At 40.5% G+C, this 17,614-nt stretch overlaps 2 long non-coding RNA genes across 5 annotated transcripts in view; both read right to left on the bottom strand.

Moving 5' to 3' along the window:
• LOC122462594 overlaps window positions 1–17,614 on the bottom strand; it is a 193,304-nt gene that overhangs the window by 98,599 nt on the left and 77,091 nt on the right. The gene's annotated exons all lie outside the window — the stretch shown is intronic.
• On the bottom strand, window positions 3,592–17,441 carry LOC122462595. The gene is made up of 3 exons (XR_006285272.1): window positions 17,316–17,441; window positions 14,684–14,688; window positions 3,592–3,602 (listed from the first exon to the last, which is right to left on the bottom strand). It is a non-coding gene; the product is annotated as an uncharacterized LOC122462595 (long non-coding RNA).

Here is a 17,614-nt window from a genome sequence, read left to right as displayed (position 1 = left end):
AGAAAATGTGTGTGTATTATATATATATATATATATATATATATATATATATATGACTGCCTAAGTAGTAATTCTTCCGTTATTTATAAGCACAAAAAGTTAACCATTCTGGCAAATAGCATGATTGACAGGGTTGGCGGAGCCTTGTTCATGCCCTAAGCCAGTGGTAGTCAATTGTTTTTTGTCAAGGTATAATCAAGGTCCAGACTCCAGAGAAACATTTTTCGCACCGCAATAATAATAAATGACAAAAATAAGTAAATGAAAATATTTTGCTGTCCATTCAAAAGCATTTGGTGGTTCAGATTTGGCCCATGGTCCATCTATTGCTTCAGGCAGAGGTAGTCAACGTCTGATAACAAGGGAAGGATTCAGATTAATATTGAAATAATAGCTGTGATGGTTCTCAGGATAACCAGGACTGAGAGTCACCTTGCTCTTCCCTCTCACCCCACTTCCAGCGAGAGGGAGATATGTTTATGCTTAACTAGACGTCAGTTCCCTGACACCCCCAGCCTGCTAGCCACACAAGCACTCTCCTCCGGCTATGCTAGCCTTATTTTACCTTGCAGGTTAACAATAGATATGCCCAGTCTTCAAGTTCCTTTGAAGCATTCACCTGTAGCGTCCAACCGCTAATCCACCGAACCCTTGAGGACAGCAGATCTGGTATCCACTGAGTGAATCAGCGGCACTGCTGTGGGTACCTGCATGGCCCCACAGTATGCCAACATTTTTATGGCTGACTTAGAACAACGCTTCCTTAGCTCTCGTCCCCTAATGCTACTACTCTACTTGTGCTACATTGATGACATCTTCATCATCTGGACCCATGGAAAAGAAGCCTTTGAGGAATTCCACCATGATTTCAACAATTTCCATCCCACCATCAACCTCAGCCTGGACCAGTCCACACAAGAGATCCACTGCCTGGACGCTACGGTGCTAATAAACGATGGTCACATAAACACCACCCTATACCAGAAACCTACTGACCGCTATACCTACCTACATGCCTCCAGCTTTCATCCAGACCACACCACACGATCCATCGTCTACAGCCAAGCTCTACGATACAACCACATTTGCTCCAACCCCTCAGACCGAGACAAACACCTACAAGATCTCTATCAAGCATTCTTACAACTACAATACCCACCTGCGGAAGTGAAGAAACAGATTGACAGAGCCAGAAGAGTACCCAGAAGTTACCTACTACAGGACAGGCCCAACCAAGAAAATAACAGAACACCACTAGCCGTCACCTTCAGCCCCCAACTAAAACCTCTACAGCGCATCATCAAGGATCTACAACCTATCCTGAAGGACGACCCATCACTCTCACAGATCTTGGGAGACAGGCCAGTCCTTGCTTACAGACAGCCCCCAACCTGAAGCAAATACTCACCAGCAACCACACACCACACAACAGAACCACTAAGCCAGGAACCTATCCTTGCAACAAAGCCCGTTGCCAATTGTGTCCACATATCTATTCAGGGGACACCATCATAGGGCCTAATCACATCAGCCACGCTATCAGAGGCTCGTTCACCTGCACATCTAGCAATGTGATATATGCCATCATGTGCCAGCAATGCTCCTCTGCCATGTACGTTGGCCAAACCAGACAGTCTCTACATAAAAGAATAAATGGACACAAATCAGACGTCAAGAATTATAACATTCAAAAACCAGTCGGAGAACACTTCAATCTCTTTGGTCACTCGATTACAGACCTAAAAGTTGCAATTCTTCAACAAAAAAACTTCAAAAACGGACTCCAAGTAGACACTGCTGAATTGGAATTAATTTGCAAACTGGATACAATTAACTTAGGCTTGAATAAAGACTGGGAGTGGATGGGTCATTACACAAAGTAAAATTATTTCCCCATGTTTATTCCCCGCTGTTCCTCAGACGTTCTTGTCAACTGCTGGAAATGGCCTACCTTGATTATCATTACAAAAGGTTCTCCCCCCGCCCCCGCTCTCCTGCTGCTAATAGCTCACCTTACCTGATCACTCTTTTTACAGTGTGTAGGGTAACACCCATTGTTTCACGTTCTCTGTGTATATAAATCTCCCCACTGTATTTTCCACTGAATGCATCCGATGAAGTGAGCTGTAGCTCACGAAAGCTTATGCTCAAATAAATTTGTTAGTCTCTAAGGTGCCACAAGTACTCCTTTTCTTTTTGCGGATACAGACTAACACGGCTGCTACTCTGAAACCTGAGTGAACAGTGTGCACATTAGCTTATATGATTCAGCTCAGGATCAGCACCTTGCTTAATAACACATCACTTACCTATATTCATAGTTAAAACAGGGATAAGTTTATTCCCAAATATTCAAGAGATAGTGAAAAAAGGATATAAAACAAAGTAATAACATGTTTTCTGGAGACTAAACTTAACTTACACTAACCTCCTGTCTAAAGAAGTCTTGTCACACTTAAAGTCTTCTGCATAGTTTCCAACCAAGGCCGGCTGTGATCCTTTTTCATGAATGTAATTGCCCATTTACTTTCTAGGTTCAGGATAGGGGGGCTGTTTTCTTTTATCCCCAAATTTAATTGTCTGTACTCAAAGATAGTATAAGCCCCATCACTCGTTTCCCCCCCATTGACTTGTTATGTAAATGGCTAGTCATTGTGGTAACTTACAATTCTTAATTTACATCTCAACATGCAGACAGGTGAATAAACTTTGCTTGTCTGACAGAAAACCTGTTTGTTAACCCTGACTCGATACAGACTAAGACATATTTTCAGTATTTACACACACACACAAACACTCTCTCTCGCTCTCTCTCTATATATACACATATACAATTTGCAACAATATTAGTGATCAGTGTGATCCTGGCTTTTATTTAAGACCTCACATGACATCCTCTGGTGAACCAGAACATACTTACAAGAACTAGGACATTTCTGCTTTCAGAGTAGCAGCCGTGTTAGTCTGTATTCACAAAAAAGAAAAGGAGTACTTGTGGCACCTTAGAGACTAATAAATTTATCTGAGCATAAGCTTTCGTGAGCTACAGCTCACTTCATCGGATGCATTCAGTGGAAAAATGCATCCGATGAAGTGAGCTGTAGCTCACGAAAGCTTATACTCAAATAAATTTGTTAGTCTCTAAGGTGCCACAAGTACTCCTTTTCTTTTTAGGACATTTCTGTAACCCTTTTCCTAGTTAGCATTAAAGGGATCTTGGGACTCAATAGCACAGGCTGAAAAAGGCACTTCCATTATTTTTAGGTATTTACAACTTTCTGGAAAGTTGTCATTTGGTAACTATAGTTATATTCTTAACATAAGCCTGAGAGTAAAATTTTTGGAAAGTTTAATAAATCAATTTGTTAAGGTTAGAGTTAACTAAATGTAGGAAAAGAGGCTTTGTCTCCTCCCTTACCCCTCACGTACCCTAAGATATTGTACAGATATGTTTCGCATTTTAAGCACAAAACCCATCCCTTTTTACCTTTCAAAGTAGAATAGCAATCTATAATTTTTTTTCTGCTTTCAGGCCTCAAAGAACCTCACCACAAGACTTCATTTCTGAAAAATTTCCCACCTTTACTAAGACTGCTGCTGCTCTCACAGTGGTAGCAATGGTGAAAGCACTAACATAGGCGAGGCTCCAGACAGCCATTGATATTTTTAAGTACTGTATCATCTAAATCTGCTGGAATCAGATACACACCACACAGTAGAGGCCACTGGCATCTTATTGAGCTTGCTAATACTGGTGGAGTTTCAAGAAAACCTAACATAGATAGGACCAAGTACAGCTAAAGAACTGAAAAAGCAGATTCGGCCCTCACCCCAAAGAGTTAGGCATTTTTTTGCTGCAGAATTCCAGTTGCCCCACAGATTAGGATAAAATCCTGAATTTCATGCATGCGCAAGTGCACACACACATACACGCCCTTACTTGATTTTTTTATTCTCAACTTTCTGCCTTGAATTTTATTCCTTCCTTCTTAATCGTTTTTGTTCATTAGTAGAGCAGGTCAACATTTTTTTTCCCCAGTGTAAAATTGTGGCAGAAAATGTGGTTTTCTTAAAAAAAGAAATGTTTAGCAGGAACATGTTTCTTATGACAATTTTAGCCTGAAAAAATGTTTAAATGATTTGTTTCAACTTCTTCTTTTCAATAATGTCAAAATGTTTTACATTACCATGAGAATTTTTTGTTTTGACTTTATCATTTTGATTTATATTTTATTTTATACCATACGAAAATACACATTCTATATTTAATATTTATAGCATAACATTTTGATATCAAAACAAATCATTTTGATATTTTGAATCAAAAGTTCAAAATTCCAGCACATAGAAAATTGACTTTTTTGTTCTAATTCAGAATGAAAACACATTTCAGAGTGCTGGAGTTTCCCACAAAATGGAACTTCCATTTTCTGATCACCTCTACTCATTAGTAATTAATTGTTGTTGCTGAGACATCACTTCAAACCTTAGCTCCTATTTTTAAGGGTCATAACTTTTAAAGCAGTTACCTTCTGACTGTGAGAAAAAGAATGAGCCTATTGTGGCTGGTTATAGTCTAGAACTATGGAATTTATCGTGGCGCTGAGGAGCTTGTGTTTGCATGTCATGACATTGGGTGATACAATGTGAGTTAAAATTGGTTTGGATGTCAGTGTTGGTTTAAATGTCAATTTCCTTTAATTTTACTAACTATTAATAAAAGGAGGAGTACAGCAAACTTCACTCTAGGTTCACAATGATTTGCGTTTATAAATAGGGCACTACCAAATTCATAGTCCATTTTGGTCAATTTCACTGTCATAGGATTTTTAAAATAATAAATTGCATGATATCAGATATTTAAATTTTAAATTTCACTGATTTTTTTTTTTTTTACAATTTTTCTGTTGTAGGGGTTCTGATCCAAAAAAGGAGTTGGGGGGGGGGGGGGGTCACAAGGTTATTGTAGCGGGGGGGTTGCGGTACTGCTACCCTTACATTTGTGCTGCTACAGGAGGCAGCGCGGCCTTCAGAACTAGGTAGCTGGAGAGCAGTGGCAGCTGCTGATCAGGACCCCAGCTCTGAATGCAGAGCCACAGCCAGCAGCAGCAGCAGAGATATAAGGGTGGCGTGGTATGGTATAGCCACCCTTACTTCTGCACTGCTGCTGATAGGGCGCTGCCTTCAGAGCTGGGTGCCCGGCCAACAGCCTCCATTCTACAGCCACCCAGCTCTGAAGTCAGCGTGGAAGTAAGGGTGGCAATACTCTGACCCCCCTAAAATAACCTTGTGATCCCCCTGCAACTCCCTTTTGGGTCAGGGCCCACAATTTGAGAAATGCTGGTCTCCCCCATGAAATCTGTTTAGTACAGGGTAAAAGCAAAAAAAAAGACCAGATTTCACAGGGGGAGACGAGATTTCATGGTCTGTGATGCATTTTTCCTGGCTGTGAATTTGGTAGGGCCCTATTTATAAATCCTGGAAGTGTGAGAGTGAAGTTTGTAACAATGCTGTTACAACAGTGTAAAAAAGTGCAGTTTAATTATATTAGATATTCTGGGCTGGACTGCCCAAAATTAAGGATGCTTTCTGAACTTCAACTGAATTTTCTGATTTAAGTGCAAATCAAATCTAATTTTTAATATTGCATTAACATAGCTCTCTGAATTTAATCCATAATATATTCTGTGTGGTAACTTGAGCACTTCTATAATCAATGCCACTTAGCATAGTGAATTGATACAATTTCATTACTTATTAATACTGGAAAAAGTGTTGGGATGAAATATTCCATACACAGGCCTTTTAGCCAAACCAACTTTTATTATGAGTTAATACGCTAGAGTATGTGGGTTTCATTAAGAATTTCTCTTCACAGCCCTGAGCCAAATTCTGCTCAGTTACACCAGAAACCACTACTAACATCAGCTTAATTGTTTCAGATTTGCACCAGTGTAACTGAAGCACAGTTAGACCCAGTGGGATATAAATGGCAGAAGGAGAGGGGGGTGCACTGAGCTCTGATACAGTTTATCTTTGGCTCAGTTTCACAATTTGTACAGCACTGTCTCCTAATTAATGTGGGGCACGATGCTGCAACCCTCTCACAAGTTGTATGCACATTTCATTCTTATACGGTCACTCAGTGGGCACGTGTGTTTCTTGGAGGGCCACAATGTCAATGTCAATGTGATGGTCTTTGAGGGTCCTCAAAAGGTAATCTGCTTTTTTCCCTGGACATCCCTTCTACATTAAGTTGGTATATTCAGATGACTGACCCAACTGTTCTTTTTTGGTCCTGGAAAGGGCAGTTTGAAGAAGTATAATTATTGCTACATTCACTGGAAGGTCGGTAAAATGATGTACAGTGGCCAATTGATGACATTGGTGTGTTGGTGGATTTGCACAAAACACAGAGCACAAAAAACACCAGCACTTAACAGAAGCACCACGTGAAGGTTGTAGTTTTGATCCCACTTAACATGAGGCCTGATCCCATCTTACCTTACCTTCCCCATCTAGCCATCTACATAGGTGACTTTAACAGCCATGACGAAGCCTGGGGATAGTGCTCAAATGACACAGTGGGGGAGAAGATCACAGAATGGGCCTCCCTTGAAGGCCTCCACCTGCTCTATGATCCGAAGCAACCTGGATCTTTTTGGTCTGAGATGGACAACGGATCACAACCCTGACCTGTGTTTTGTAATCTATAATAGTGCAGGTGTCCCACTGGCCACAACAAGAACCATCCCAAGTCACTTCCCGCATAGCCAACATCGCCCAATCATCCTACACTTCAGAAACAGAATCTTGGATCCCACGTTTCCAATCAATGCCTAAAAACTTCAGTCATTTTACAAACATCCTAAAATCGACCACTAAGAAGTACATCCTGTGTGGCCACCACAAGGTTGTCACCCCCTGCTGGACAAAGAAATCCAAGTCTCTCCTGAGGGAATGTGAAAAGAGTGGCAACCCAGATAAAGCCACTGCGCTGCTTGAGTCCTTGAATTGGGTGCTCCTGGAAAGGTGAAAAGAGGCCGCTGAAAGCCTTGATTTCACCCATTCAAGCCTTAAGACATGAGCTCTTTTGTGGCAACTTGGAGGATCCCAGCCAGTAATGCAATGCTCAGCAAAGGTGACAGCAAATGCTGTTGCCTCTCATCTTCTTTCTAACAGCAAGACACCGACAGACAAGATTACATACCAGGAGGTCCAGTGGGAACTCCGCAGAAACCTTGAACAATGCCTGGAGGAATCCCCACTCTCTTCCCCATATTCTGTCTAGGAGATCAAGGTTGAGCTGTTGGAAACCAAAAGCCAGAAAGCTGCAGGGGTTGATGGTATTCCTCCAGAGTTTCTCAAGAATCTGGGAAGACAGGGACGGGAATGACTGGTGGCGCTTTCTACTGCCGTGCATAGAACTGGAGAAATGCCAACAAGCTGGTGACAGGCAACAGTGGCTGCCCTACTGAAGCCTGGGAAACCTGCAGAGGACACATCCAGTTACCGCCCCATCTCTCTCCTCCCAACCACCAGCAAGCTCATGGAATGGGCGCTGCTCCACCATCTGTCTGATATTATTGAAGACATCCTCCCCTGTGGAGCAGGCAGGATTTCACCTGAAGAGGAACTGCTGTGACCAAGTAGCTTCACTTACCAGCTACATTGAAGCAAGATTCCAACATAAGTTGAAGACAGGGATCGCCCTTGTTGATCTATCCTCAGCATACGACACTGTCTGGAGACAGGGCCTCCTCCTCAAGGTCTCCTGCGTCATTCACTGTCGCCGAACAATCTGCCACTTGATGGCAATGACTGGGGACCGCCGCTTTAAGGCATACCTTAATGGCCAGATCAGTAGAACAAGAACTCTTAACTCAGGCATCGCTCAGGGCTCTGTCCTGGCCCCAATACTTTTTAATCTATAGACCACAGATATATCAGTGACTGAGTCAAGGAAATTAATGTATGCAGATTAAATTGCCCTAGCTGTTCAGCATACAAGCCTCAATACCATTGGCTGCACCCTAACCTGAGGTCTTAGCACACGGCTGATTATTTCCAATGCTGGAAACTTAGGCCTAATCAAAAACAAAAACACACACCCCCCCCCCCCCCCCCGGTAACTGCTTTCCAGCTGAACAGTAAATTGGCTAATACCAAACTTGATGTGCAGTTCTGCGGTGAGAGCGTCAGACACAAAGCTAATCCAAAGTATCTTGGCGTTACACTGGACTGGAGTTTGACCTTTCAACAACACCTTGAGAACACCCGCAATCAGATCTTATGTCACACTTACCAGAAAATTGCCCGGAACATCATGGGTCTCCAATCCATGGACCTTATGAATCGCAATAACTGCCTTGGTATATTCTGCTGCTGAATATCATGCACCAGGGTGATCTCATAGCAGTCACACTAAACTCCTTGACACTCAACTCAATAATGCTATGCACATAGTGTCAGGGACGCTCAAATCTACTCCAGTTGACTGGCTCCTAGTCCTATCGCACATCCAGCCTCCACAGATTAGAAAATCTGCTCAGACATTTCACTTTCTTAATCATGTCAATGCAAATACAAGGATCCCACTGCATCATGACCTGCAGAACCTGCCAAAGACGAAATTAGAAGCCCACAACCCTCTATGGAACCGTTTCAAGATCTTTACACCCTACTTTGATGCTGAAGCTCAGTGGAGAGCCACATGGAGCACTTTGACTACTCAAAACAAACAGCTCATCGTTGATCCTGTTGAGGAACCACCAAGTTTTGATTTATGTCGGAAAGACTGGTGCAGATTGAATCGCATCAGGAGATCTCAGGGGAGATGTGGACAAACCCTGTTTAAATGAAAAATGATGCAATCATCTGTATGCAACTGTGGTCACCAGGCACAAATGATAGAGCATATCATATCTGAATGTCCCCTTTGTTCTTCTGCCAGGGGCCTGAAAGACATTCACCAGATCACTGCTGCGGCAATGTGCTGGCTATCAAACTTGTAATTGTTGCTACCTATCCAAGCCATACAAAAGAAGAAGGTGACTCAGTGGACAATATGGCATATATGACACAACTTGTGTGTGTGTACATACACTGCTTGTCACAATGACTTCAGCAATCCTGTTCGCAAGTGTTGGAAAAACTTATGTGAGTGAGGCCTGTAGAACTGGGTCTTGAGGTAGAGATTCTGAGTTTTTGGGGCCAGGACCTTGGTTGGTGCAAAATCTGCTGACCTCAAAGGCTCGACAACAATTAATCCCAAGTGAGAATCTTGTCCTTTATACTTATATATTGCAAAATGAGTCTCAGAGAATTGACGCTCTGAGCTGAATTTTCTCTCTCTTTGTTGATCAATCATATTGCCAATGTTACATGGATATATGCAGCTCCCATTGGGGAGCTATCAAACACATTTTTGGTCACCAAACACACTAGATCATCAGTTATTTTATTTTTTCTTAGGAACCAAATTTAGGTCCAAAAATAGCTTGAAAGCAAGACCCAAACATGAACGTATAAAAAGTTTTCTCCGTAGGAACTACATATGGGTTAGGGAAAACAATTATCTCCCACGGGCTGTCTCTGTTACTGAAGAAATATATCCCCTCCAAGAAATTTTGTGTCACAAGGGATCAGTGTTACAGACTACTCAAGTCAACGCAACTAAGGACTTAATAAGTATTATATAATAATCCCCATCATTGTAGTATTGAGCACTACACCAAGAATCTCTCCTCACAATGCTCCTGTGACCCACATTTTTCAGATGGGGGACTGAGGCACAGAAAAAGTAAATGACTTGCTAAAAAGAAAAATATATTGCTCAAAGTCCGAGGCCGAGCTGGGAACGGAACCCCAGTTACTTGACTCCCACTCCAGTGACTGACTGCCTTAATAAAGCTATTTGTCCTCACTACAGGATTGTGCTTGTGCTAGCTAGTTCGAGAGCTCCAAGCTTTTCATAACATTTAGGGCCAGGCCTACTTTTTATAAATATGCATAATACAGATTCAGTTTGCAGTTAAAAACAGGATGTTGGGGTTTTTAATTGTTAATTTCAAACACTTCCTATATGCAAAGTTTAAGCAAATTAAATTAAATCAAGATTTACTTATGCAAACAGAAAGAAAATATAATTTCAATATGCTATAGAGAATGATTAAAAACACTAATTTTCAGAAAGGCCTTCATGTTTAAAAATTGATATTCAGTACCAATGGGGAAGGCAGATCCTAAGGTCTATGAGAATATTTGCATGACAAAAAAGTATACTTTCCTGCCTAGAGATCTCATGAGGGATTTGTGTGGGATTTTATTCATGAACTCCTCAGACACTAAGGTGAGTACAAAGAAAATATTATGCAGCATAATAAGGCAGCTCTAAAAGCCTATCAGCAGCCTTCGTACGTAATACCTCCTTTACGTTTGCCAACACAGCTGCTTGAGAAGTCTGCCAAGGAGAGATAGAAAGAAAGTGGGAGAGACATGACAATGCTGCTGGGGAAATATATATATTTCTATGTCTTGGCATCTCTAATCTGCATTTGGCAAGGATAATTTTTTTTTTAAAAAAAAAGGACAAGTGAGAGAATGCACAGAGGCAGACAGGCTTTTGGCAGTTAATTTAGAAAGTTAAGATATTTAATTTAGAAAGTTAAAAGATATTTAATTAAAAAGCATGACAATTTCAAATGAGCAACATTTAGCAGGCAATAGAGTGCAAAATTCTGGTTGCATTAAAAACAAAGTTAGAACGGTCACTGATTTCAATGGGACCAAGGATTTGGTCCATCATTTCTGGGCCAGCTTTATATACCCTTTTAAAATGAAAAAGGACGTTTCAGATCTGGGCCTCTGATAGTTCAGGATAAAATTATGATTCTGTCCCTTTTTATGGCAGAAACCTAGTGTGAATGTAACACAGAGACTCCTGTTGGCGGCGGGCGGGATCGAACCTGGGGCTTCTGTCGCTTAGTGCATGAGCCTCTACCGCATGAGCTAAAAGCCATACGGCCCTTAGCTAAGACTGTAGAGCAGAATCATTAATATCTCTCGCTAAGTGGTCTTGGTGCCACTAGATGGGACAGAACACCACACCCAGGAGGTGTGTGGGTTACACAAACAGACCTTTAAAAGGAAGTGGCATTGTAATGTTCAAGAAGGTTGCTAGAATATGCCAGTCATACAAATATAGAACGCAGTTCACCTGGGACTTTCAAATATGAATTTACAGTAGATCTCCCAACTTCATCTAATGATCTCTATGCAGATTCTAATTCAAAGCCAAATTCTGCTGATCCTGCACAGCAAGGGATCAGGGGAGAAGACTGAAGAAGCCCAAATTCACATTGCGCACACTCCACATAAGGGTATACATATATACTGGGGGCCTCCAGTGATGCACATTGCATCAGTTGAGCAAGGTAATTTTCCTTTTGTACCTGGCACTCGTGAGGCCACTGGAGTACTGTGTCCAGTTCTGAGCACCACACTAGGAAGATTGTGAACGCATTTGAGAGAGTCCAGAGAAGAGCAAACAACATGATCAAATGGTCAGGTTTTCTAAACCTATGAGGAAAGGTTAAAAAGCTGGGCATATTTAGTCTTGAGAAAAGAAGATTGAGAGGGGACCCGATGAGTCTTCAAATATGCAAAAGACTGTTATAAAGAGGACTATTATCAATTGTTCTCCATGTCCACTCAAGGGAGAACAAGTACTATTGGGTTTAATCTGGAGTGTGAGAGATTTAGATTAGATATTAGGAAAATCTTTCCAACTATAAGGATATTTAAATTCTGGAAAAAGGCTTCCAAGGGAGATTCTATTTGGACAAACACCTGTCAAGGATGATCTAGGTTTATTTGGTCCTGCCTCCGTGCAGGGGGCTGGACTTGCTGGCCTCTTGAGATCCTTTCCATATCTACATTTCTATGGTTAATATTATCTACCCTATATAACCAAATTTTCAGTGGAGAAGCTTAACATGATGGTTGTGTAATTCACCTGGTTAATATTTTTATTATGTTCCTAAGTTTCATATTATAAATTCATAACTCTTACTTGATATGATACTTTGTCTCCAAATCCAGAAATAAATATTAAATGTGCAACCATCTAATTATTCGTCCACACTGAATACAAGATGATTCAGATTTGAAGGTTTTAGGCTCTTTGCTATGATAAGAAAGATTCTCCCTATCCATAACACTTTAATATGTGTTACATCAAGGATTTGTAATATGACTTTTTCCCTTTGAGATAGTGAATTTAATTGATTTATTCATCCCATTTAAATGAGTTAGCAATTCTTTTGTCCTATCATCTTTTTAATATTTGCAAAGGCTTCATAAACCTACCCACTATAAACTCAGGGTTTATAGTCACTCATCGCTGGACATTTTCTATCAAATATTTCATAAAACACCAGCCAACTTTTTTAAAAATAAACTCCATGGTTGCACCTTTTCTTTGGTCCTAATGTGATTTTTCCTAAAAAGTAAAAAGAGTAGACATTATTTTGAATGTCATTAACTGTCAAATTAGTGCATTCTATGAAGATTTTATCTTGTTTAAATTTTTGCTTCTGCAGATAATTGAAATCTCATTCACCGAAACTTTGTTGTAATGAACAAACATTACATTTTCAGAAACATCTCTAAATACATCTACTCTGATTAGTTTTCTTTGTTTACTAAATGCTAAGGAAGCTTAATCTAGTGTGTTAAAATACTAGTAACAGTTATGTAGCACCAAAGTCTTCATAATATATTTTGCTGTACATTAATACATGCACGCTAGTGGCCTGATCCAAAGCCCACTGAAATCAACAGGATTTTTTCCCATTGATCTTAATGGGTTTGGAACAGATCCTAATCTTGAACTTGGTACAAAATAACATTGGACCAGTAGCAGCCAGCCTGGAGCAAAGCAGACAGACACAGGATTCCCCCTACTGCTACATATTATGGGTATATGTTTTGTCTGAGAATACTTCATATTGGCTTCAGCAATGAACTATTTACTGTGTAAAACCTCACTTATGCCAGTGGAATCTTTGAGATAGGCATTCAGGACAAATACACAGAGGAGAAAGATTGGATGGAGCCATCGATCTCTCCTTGTAGGGATGAGAGTTTGGTGATGGGAGAATTGAGGGACCATTTGTTCCACCTCACTATTATGGGGGTAGAAAAGAGGGTATTTTCCCATCACTGTGAGCCCCATCCTCTTCTGTATAACAACAGTTTTGGAGCTGACAGAGACACTATCTTGAGTAATGCATCTCAGACAGTCTCCTGACTGAAAGCCAACCAGAGAGGGCTGCCCAAAAAGCTGGCATGTCTGATAGTGTCTACTCTGACATCATTCTTCTATTCCATGACCAAAGGGCAGTTAGGGGGAGGGGCAGGATCCTAGGTCTCTGGGAAAGAAATCCTGGGCTAGTGTTATTCTGCCAAAATGTAGGTTACCCTCCAGATTTGCATTCTCCCTTGAGAGCTCCCAGAGAGCTGAACTGTATCGTGTAGATCCAGCAGGCTCCATGAATTTATTGTACCAGAACTAGAATTCTTGCTTCTCACATTGTTGTTCGAGTACTTCAGTTGCAAATATTTACTCAGTCAATGTCATACAAGCTCTTCAATTCAATCACATTGAAGAGTGCCAGGTGACTCATGTGGTACACTCATGTACTGTGCCTCATGTGTCTACTCTTCTGAAAGTTAATCCCAGATTGAATAATATTTGCCACTAACATGGAGATGTCAGTAATCTGAGTCAGATTTGCTAGCCACCAGTTGAAGATCAAGGATGTGTGACTGCTTCTGGATTCAACCTTTGAATTTTTTAGTCAGGCTTCCAAAAACATGAATGCAATATTTGCAAACACCCCATTGAGGTTGCAAAGGATGTGAACATGTGCATGCCCACACACAAGGGCCACTTGTACATATAAAGGATCACTTAGGTTTGCACAGTGGGTCATCATGTATATTGGTGTCCATTTGCATGCATAAAAATGAGACTCTGCATGTACAAATAGGTATAAAAATGCATCAGCAGAATGTGAAATCAAAGACCCTTCAAAATGTGGGATTCTAAACATTTGATTTATCATCTAGTTGTTCCATGTTACCTTTACAAGTTGGAGAAACGGATGAACCAAGAACATTATAAATGAAACTTGTAGGCACACAGATACTACTTTAACGTTACATAAATGTTACCAAGTACCATATTTTAATTTACAGCCTATATGCTGAAAGCAACTAAACACATAATTTTCAGAGATATTTTTCAAGTGTTAGGATTAGTCCTGGTCAGGAATTTTTTTTTTAAATTGGTTTCATAATACCAATTTGTTGAAACCAAAGCTCTTCTCAAGACGACACCAATTTCAATGAAACTTTTGTCAAGGAGGGTTTCTCAGGCCCAGAATGTAACTTCTAGTCAATGTAAGAGAGTCAGTCACTCTGGCCCAGTGAATATTAAACAAATTGGAACCGCTGTACTGAGCCAGAGAAAGAGAGAGAGATTGACTCGGCAGCCCAGAAGGCAGGGGGCAGCCCAGAATAGCTTAGTGTTTAAGTAAAGTTCAAGTCCCTGCTGTGCCTGATTCATTCCAGGACTTGAACATGGGGAACCCACAGCTTAGGTGAGTGCCGCAACCACTCTTTCTTTGTTGTTTTGTCAAAAAGATCTCAATTTTGTCCCAATGTGGAACAGGAAAATTTTTAAGTCACAACAATTATCCTGGGACAGGTAAACCATTTCCTGCCCAGCTCTTGTTCAGATTTGTTAAGACAATTTTAAAAAATGCCATATGCAGATTTACTAGTTGAATTTTCAAAGTTAGCTATTGGGCAATACCTGCTTTTCATTTCTTCACATAACCACCATATTGAAACCTTTTAAGTGTACAGTAATGCCTATTATCCATTATCCAGGTTTTCAACGTGTAATAAGTAATTATGTCATCACAAGTTGCTTTGGTCTGAAGCATATGTTAACAACCCAAAGCAATTTCAAAAACCTGATTTTAGTCTATTAAACTATTTTAAAGTTACATGACCCCTGAACAGAAGAACTTTTTCAGTGAAATATTTATTGTCATAATATTATCTAACTGGTCATAAAAATAATTGAGATATTTGGCTTCAATGAGACTTCGAATGCTATGCTGTACTAATACACAGTTGTCTTCTGGAATATTGCAGAGAGAGAGATAGCATAAAACAGTGCAATAATGTTCACTAGTCCTTTACCCAAATGTGAACTGTAAAGGGAAGATCAAAAGAACAGTTTATGCCCTTCATTGCTTCTTTAAGATGCATAAAAAAGCAATCATTTTTGTGCTACTTAATTTTTGCACAAGTAAACCCAATTAAGTTGACGGTACTAGGAGAGTTACGACTCAAGCTTCACTCCACTTCCTATGATCTTACCAAAGTCTTCCAACAAAAAACAGGAAGCCAAGAACTGGGGCCAGATCCTCACTGGTTTGAATCTGCATAACTCCATAGAAATTACAATTTACACTAGTTCAGGTTGTGCCCTCTGCATTTCTAACGTTAAAAAAATCAGTATTGCTACTTTTTAAGAATTATCTATGAAACATAAGGATTTGATCCTGTGTACTGGTGAGAGTCACCAAATCCTCTTGTACTCAGTACCTTTTAGAACTGTGGTACTGAGGAATATGTCTTTAAGGGCTCAGCTTGCCAGACACAGTCCAGGTGAGACATTGAAAAAGCTCATGCAGTTATGCATAATATCTTTCCAGCATCTTAAATAGTGATTGCTCAACACCATATGGTATCATGAGTGAAAAGCAACTACGAAAACACCCTTAGTGGAAGAGTGGAACAGTTAGAAGACCCACTAGAGTTGACATATCCTGGAAATGTGGAAGGTAACTGGAGACTATTAATAGCACTTCACTCTGTATGTGTCACCAAAAAGGAAGGCAGCCAGAAGCCCTAGTTCTGACTAGAACTAGGTGAAAAATGATCAGTCTGAAATTATTTATAATTTGACATAAATTTGCCAATCATTTCAGCCAATTTTTTGGAGCAGAGGGGCTGGAGGGGAAGCAGAGCCGCCATTATAATCTTTAGCCCAGTAGTTGGGGAACCCACCTGAGCCATGGTAGACCCAGGTTCAAAACCCCATCCACCCCCACCCTTGCCTGATGTAGAAAAGGGATTTGAATGTGGGGCTCCCATATTGCAGGAGAATGCTCTAGCTACAAGATTCAGAAATATTCTGGATCTGTCTCAAACTCTCCTGTTGAAGCTGTTCCATTCTGTTAAAATATATACCCATTAGAGCAGAGAGATGAAATTCTCTGTCCCACTAGCCATCAGGCTATAGGGCCAGGGATAGAATGACTCATGACTATTCAAGTATTTTATATGAAGTGGAACGTCAACGGGAGGTATTCCCAGAACCTTTCCCCACTCCCCAGTCAACCCTGTAACTCAGAGGCTAAGCACTCTTCTGCCATGTTGGAAACCCTAGTTCACCGCCTCCCCTCCCCCCTCATCATTTATGCCATACAGAGTGCTAGCTCCAGTGCCCCAGCTGATCTCAACTGTGACAATATGGAACACTAAGAGAGGTGCTTTCAGGGAGGTAGGTCTTAAGCCATTTAGAGCTTTAAAAGTCAAAGCTAATGCCTTGAAATCTCACTTGAAAATTCACAGGACTGGACTACAGCATTTTGTCAGAGCGTATTCCAGGAATATTTCACTACATAGCTTCTTTGGCTTTTTGCTACATCCATTAGTAAATACATCCCCCATCCCCCACCTCTCTTCCCTGCAAGAGTGGTCCATTACTCTGTACTGTACACTCCTGGACTCCTCTACAGATATTACTGTCAGCACTGAGCCCAGGCCTGAACTCCTTACTAAGGCAGTAGGACTTTACTAAGAAAATGAAGGTATCTGGTACCACATTGGGCTTATCATGAACAACAACAAAATTACATAGCTGTGATATGGTGTGATTATGTGGTAAGATCACTTTTCATTTTCTCAGTAATTAAATAGTTTGTTAAGAAGCCTTGATGGCTAGTTCATTATGAATTCTCCTCACTGTATATGATTTTTACTATACAAAGTCACATTGAAGTGAAATAGATACATGCACCATTGATTTTAATAGGACTTTGTACTGTAAGAATAATATGCAGGTACAGTATATTGCACCGAAAAACAAGAAAAGCACCACATATTAACCCTGCTAATGTAGTAAGAGTGTCATATAAGCTTGAAGGCCAAAGGTTTTAATGCCCATAGACATTAGAGTGACCAGATAGAAAGTGTGAAAAATCAGGACAGGAGGTGGAGGGTAATAAGTGCTTATACAAGAAAAAGCCCAGAATATCGGGACTGTACCTATAAAATCGGGACATCTGGTCACCCTAATAGGCATCCAAAATATGCACTAATTGCCCAGAAAGTTATTATGTGGTCAGTTTATTTGATTTTAGAAGACAGACCCCCAAAAAGCCAGATCTGACACTTTACACTTAAATTCAGCTCTAACAGCAAACACAGCAATTAACCACAGATGTATACCTATACTTACAGGGAGCCC

The sequence above is a fragment of the Chelonia mydas genome, chromosome 12 (genome assembly GCF_015237465.2).
Source record: "Chelonia mydas isolate rCheMyd1 chromosome 12, rCheMyd1.pri.v2, whole genome shotgun sequence".
Lineage (NCBI taxonomy): Eukaryota > Metazoa > Chordata > Testudines > Cheloniidae > Chelonia > Chelonia mydas.
This window is presented reverse-complemented; position numbering and strand designations above follow the sequence as displayed.